The following is a 5,893-nucleotide window of genomic DNA, read 5'->3' on the forward strand; positions in this document are numbered from 1 at the left end:
TGTAGCGGAAGTGTCATGTCCCAGAGGGAGAAGTATGTGGCCACCCACATCTGTCCGCAGCTGCTTCCTCACTCCCTTCCCTGTAACCAGCAGTCCTGGTTTCAACAAGAGGGGTGTGTGTGTGTGTGTGTCTGCATGCGTGTGTGTGACAAACCACAGGAAATCCACATGCTAGAGACAGGAGGGTTATGGAGCGCATGACACTGCATCCCTCTGTGTGATTTGGTATATGAAAATGCAACCAAATGCCCCCAGAGAATACTTTCTTTTTGTCTCCCTTGCTTTTTTGATCAGAATTCTGGCATCTCTACAAACAGGGCTGTGCCAGAAAAAAGGGAGGTTCAGAGGTCAGTCCATCCATCCCCCAGCCTCTGACCAGAAAAAATCATCTCTTCCTTTCTCCCAGTCTCTGTTTGAATTTAAGAGGCGACAAGGAAAGGAGGTGTCTTTCCAGTGCTGAAGTTTCTAAGGAAGCCAGCCCAGATTCCACCCTTTCCTTCCAGAGAATGTATCCTGTGATGTTTAAGTAGGAGTCAAGCCTTGAGAATGAATTTCTCCTAAAGTGTCCTTGTTCCAAGAGAGGAGGTGGGGATGGATACACCTAGGAAAGGAAGCACGCAACAAAAGGGATTTGAGTCAAATGTTCCCTGGGACCCCAAAGTTTTCTAAGGGAACAGTGCGGTTCAACTGACCCACTGACAAGGAAAGAGGTCAACATGGGCAACCCAGTACCCCAACTTCCTGGAGGCTTTCAAAGAAACTCAGCATTTCATGCTGAGTTTCAGAAGAGAAAGGGCAGCTCAGAGGCAGGAACCAAGGATGTTGGGGGTAGGGAGGGACCAAGAAACAGACAAAGGGAGAAACAAGGTGGGAAGAGGGCAGATAAGGGCTGAGGTTGAGACCCAGAGGGAGAGTAGAAAGAGGACAGGATTGCCAAACACAGGCAGCAATCAGGGCTCTGGCGTGCCCAGGTCAGCGACTTCTCCTTTCAGTCCACACCCTGAGTGGATGCCTTGATGCCCCGCCCAGGCCCCTCTACTGGCTGTAAGTGTTGGTTCCAATGACTCCAACAATTTGTGGTGGCCTCTTCTCTGGAGACCTGAGCAACCAGCAGCCTATTAACTGACTGATGGGATGGGGGAAGGGTACCAAAGACCAGCTTCCCTGTCTCAGGGGGCTCCTCTCTGTGGTTCCAGGCTCCATCCAGAGCTTCCCTACTGAGTGAAGTCCAAATCAGACTCCAGCTGTAAGAAGGGGCTTTTGCTGAGCCCGTCTCCTGCCCTATCCTGCTTCCCTCTCTCCTCTTCTCCTGAGACTTTGCCCTCAATAAACCTTGTGCCTCTGAATCCCTGTCTCAGGCTCTACATCGAGGATCTAGAGCGTCTCTGAGTACAGGTTATACCTTTAGCTCCAGTGCCAAGGAAGGTGTGTCTGTGCACAATAAAGCTAAACCTTAAGATATTATAGGCGATTTTTTGAAAGAATGAGTGATTGATTGGATTGATGCTCTCGGGCCTGGGGTGGGGGGAGCGGTGGGCGGGGGAGACAAGTGGGTGGAGGGTTTTATTGTAGAACTGACCTCTCCCACTACACATACACACACATTCGGGCCACCCACTAATGTTTGTGCAAACTCAGGAGCAGATAATCCAGACCCCCAGCTGGCATCTTCCCCTTCAGTAGCTCCTGCCTGAGCTCTCTTTCTGCTCCAGCACCTTTCAGGGGTTGGGAGAGGGCTGGGCTGAGGAAGGAGCAAGTGATGGGAAGATGATGAAACTTCAGTCTATCAACACTGTTGCTACTATCTCAGCAGTATGATGAAAGGTCAAAAGCTATTGAGTAAAATCAGGTTAGGAATTTTCTGTGGATTCTAGTTAACTGGGCTCATCAGCAAACAAACAGTTAAAGAGATGGTTTATAGCATGAACACACCCTGATTGAAGCTATAAAATCACCTTCAAAGTAATCAGGTTTGAATCAGTGAGAATCATAGTTTGATAAGGTGTTTTCAATTAAATTGAAGGAATTCCCTGATGGTCCAGTGGTTATGACTCAGAACTTCCACTGCAGGGGGCACAGGGTCGATTCTTGATCATGGAACTAGATTCCACACGCCACAACTAAGAAGTTTGAATGCTGCAAATAAGACCCAACACCATCAAATAAATATACAAATTTTAAATAATAACAATATTTTTAAAAGAAATTGAATATGAACAACATATGTAATTTAAGAATTTCTGGGAGCCACATTTTTTAAAGGTAAAATGAAGCAGATGAAACTAATTTTAATGAAGCATTTTAACTCAATATATTCAAAAACTCAACATATCTATATAAAAAAGTATGAGATATATAAATTCTTTTTTCATACTAAGGCTTCAAAATCTGTTGTATGTTTCATATTTATAGGTCTCAGATCAGTTACATTTCCCCTGCTCAGTGGCCACATATGGCTGGTGGCTGCCATATTGGGTATCACAAGTCTAGAACTTGCGAGTCCCTTCCCTATCCCCTGCCCTACACTGGGCTCCTCTGGAGTGCTGAGGCAGATAATGGGATCTAGATACAGTTTGACCATCCTGGGGTGAACTTGGGAGGAGCTGGGATAGGGGAGTGGTGAACAAGATTCTAGGCAGTGTCCCAGGCCAGGTAACTAATTACTGGGAAGAGAGGAGCGAAACTGTCTGTTAAACCTCAACCTCAGGTCTTGCCTCCCGAGCAGTAGGTAGGACCAAGAAAGTACTTCCAATCCCATGGTCCTCCTCTCTTACTTAATCAGAATACTTAATTCCAGTTCTATATCTGCTTCTTTTCCTCACCTCCTCCAGGAAACCCTCCCAGATAAACTCCCTAACCTTATTTGATAGTGTCTTTCCTGAATGTTATTAGCATCTATAGACTAAAATAGATTCTTCACTGAGGTGACACCCCAACCCTCCAACCCTTGGGTGGACACCCCGAATTCCACAGATACAAGATGATCATCCACCACACTTACGAGTGTGCCTGCCACTGTCCTGGGGATAGATTGGTGTGCAAAATGGATGAAGGCTGTCCTGTACAACCTGGAGATGAAGGCAGACAGTAAACAAACTTAAAAACAAAACAAGGTCATTTCAACAAAAGATAAGAGGAAGACAGAAAGATCATTAAGGAGTTCCCCATGCCCACCTCCTACTGAGGACCAGAGAAAGAAAACCAGAAAAGATAATTATGTATTCAACCCCCTCCTTTTACAGATGGGTAAACTGAGGTCAGGGGACAAGAAATGACTTGGTCAAGGTCACAGAAGCCTTGCTTTGTGGGTTACTTTCTGAGATGCTGTCTGATCTGACTGGTGGCTCTGTTCCTCCCCCATTACACTGGGAGAGTTCCAGGGAATGAGCAAGCACTTCTGCCTTCTCTCTCCTGAGGGATAAGAGTCAGCATCTGGAATGGAAAGCAGGGCATGATCTTATAAAAACAAACACAATCAAAAGCACAAAACCTCACTTTCAGCAATCTTTAAAAGCCAGCTGTCAGCCCCACCCTACTCCACCAATCTTTTCACCAGATTTATTACGAGGGGGATGGGAGGTGCTAAAGAGATAAATCCTCCTTCCTCTCCCCCTTCACCATCACACCGCTCTATCCAGGAGGGGCAGAGACCCGGATTAGCGCAGAGACCTGAATAAACTAAATAGAGATGGAGTCCCCAACAGTTCAGGGTAGCCGAGAGATCTGATGCTTCACACTTTGGCTTCCGGTTCCGGTTCCGGGATCCCATGAGTTATAGCGGCTGGTGGGGGGCCCTATAGGTTAGTGGGTGGGGGCGCGGGGTGGGGGCGCGGGGCGGGGGGTAGGTCCCGGGCCCCAGCTGCCCTCCTTCAAGCTCAAATCTGTTCACACTCCCTTCAGAGCATGCGCTCCTATCTCAGCCTCACTCCCTCCCTGGGCCAAGTCCCAGGGATTTATTTCAGGAACTGTTTCGCCCACTCTGCCTGCCGCCTGTGAGGAGCTGGGTGCTTAGGGTGTCCTCACCATCTGCCCACCTCCATCATCAGCCAGGCATTCCTGGGTGGAGCTCAATCCTCGGGCCTGCAAATCCTCTACCTTCGCTGGCGATGGTATTTCTTATCTCCCACAAAGCAAGAGCACTGTAAAGTCTATCCGCTTCCACCCCTCCCACTCCCCAATCCCCAACACCCCCCACCCCTAATCCCCCACCCCCAACCCCCATCCCTCCTCCCCCCCTCCCACCCGCTCTCTCTCACACACACACACACACCCCTCAGCTTAAAGAGGCCTTAAAATCTGAGGATGGAGGGTGAGGAGGCTGGTTTAAATTCTCCAACACACACACTCAAAACACTCTCTAAAGGCACATACACATACTTGGTCACTATCTAGAAAAATTTGAAATAAGTGTACCCTTTGACACAGCAGTTCTACTTCTAGGAATCATCTTACAGGAAATCTCCAAGAGTACAAAGAAATAGATACAAGGAAGTTCATTGCTGGGGACACACTGTGGATTTAATTCGTAAATGAAGGTCCATTCATACAATGGAATCTCATGTAGTCATCAAAAAGAATGAGAAAAATCCATATGTCCTGACACTGAATTATGCCCAAGATATAACCTGTACAACAATATGCCTGAGATAATCCCATATGTGTCATATATATATATATATATGAAAGATTTTACATAAAACCTGTTCAAAATGTTTAGCTAGCTCTGAAGTTTAGACGATGGGGTGTTCCATTTTCTAAGTTTCTTTCATAACAAAGACCTATAATTTTGGTAATCAAGTGAGGCAGGGAAGAGCAAAAAAAAACATCTTTTAAAGGAAGGAGGGATGAACAAACACCTTCCTCTGTCTTAGCTTGGAGAAGGGGTTCCATGACACCCATCTGCAAACTCCAAGCCAGGTCCTACAGATGGCCTTGGAAATGATGGGTGGCTAGATACAGACTGCCCATCCCTTATAGCCCAGTGCTGGCCTGGGCCTTCCCTACTGCCCTTGCTCCCTCCCCTTCCCTGGCCTCCGATCAGAAAAGGTCCGTGTTAGAGAACAGGCTGTCCTGTGTGCTCCTAGTTCTTCAGTGGAACTCAGTGCTCCCCAGGCCATGGTGGTGTCTATCTCCAGAAAGACTTGGCATGATGCATGGTCAATGTGAAAGGAGGGTGGGGACTTCTGGCCAGTTTTGAGGCCAGAGCTCTTCTGGGCTTTGAAGATAAAGTCCCCACTCTTCAGGAAGGGGAGTGGGGGAGCGGAAACTGGCCCCTAATCTAATCAAGGCAGGGAGGGAGGGAAAGAACTCTGAGGTCCTGGACTTGCTCCCTGTCTCCTATCTCCTGTTGTCTGCCGAGGGAATCCAAAGAGCCAGCCTGGGAGGAAGGATCTGGACACACCACTAAGTAGCTTTATCCTCTGGCAAGTCACTGCCCGCTTAAGGAATTCTTTCCTCCCTTTTTGCTACTTTTTTTCCTTTCCTTGTTTTGGTCTCGCCAAGCAGCATGCAGGGTCTTTCTTAGTTCCCAGACCAGGGATCGAACCCATGCCCTCTGCAGTGGAAGCACAGAGTCCTAACCAGGGAAGCCCCTCTTATTTGCTACTTTTTCTTTGCCTTGAGCACACGCGGCATGGGGGGACTGGAGTGGGGAATGGGAAGGTGAGAGACCACTGCCATCTTTGCACTTATGAGGGCTATGGGGAAGCACAGGGCACCCAGGGAAAATGCCCTCCACCTGGATTTTACCATCCAAACTGTGCAAGAAGAGGTGGTTGGGGAAGGGGGTTGCAGCCCAGAAGGGAGCCCCAATGCTGGGTCCACTGGTTTCCTTCAATTTCACATCACAGGCAGTCAGTCCCTGACCACCACTCCTGGCCCCTGGACATCCTCA

At 48.1% G+C, this 5,893-nt stretch overlaps 1 long non-coding RNA gene across 1 annotated transcript; it reads right to left on the minus strand.

Moving 5' to 3' along the window:
- Positions 1–1,701: 1,701 nt before the first annotated feature.
- On the minus strand, positions 1,702–4,177 carry LOC123332374. Its single transcript, XR_006549165.2, has 2 exons — positions 3,670–4,177; positions 1,702–3,432 (listed from the first exon to the last, which is right to left on the minus strand). It is a non-coding gene; the product is annotated as an uncharacterized LOC123332374 (long non-coding RNA).
- Positions 4,178–5,893: the final 1,716 nt, after the last annotated feature.

This window comes from Bubalus bubalis, chromosome 3 (assembly GCF_019923935.1).
Source record: "Bubalus bubalis isolate 160015118507 breed Murrah chromosome 3, NDDB_SH_1, whole genome shotgun sequence".
NCBI classification, from domain to species: Eukaryota; Metazoa; Chordata; class Mammalia; order Artiodactyla; family Bovidae; genus Bubalus; species Bubalus bubalis.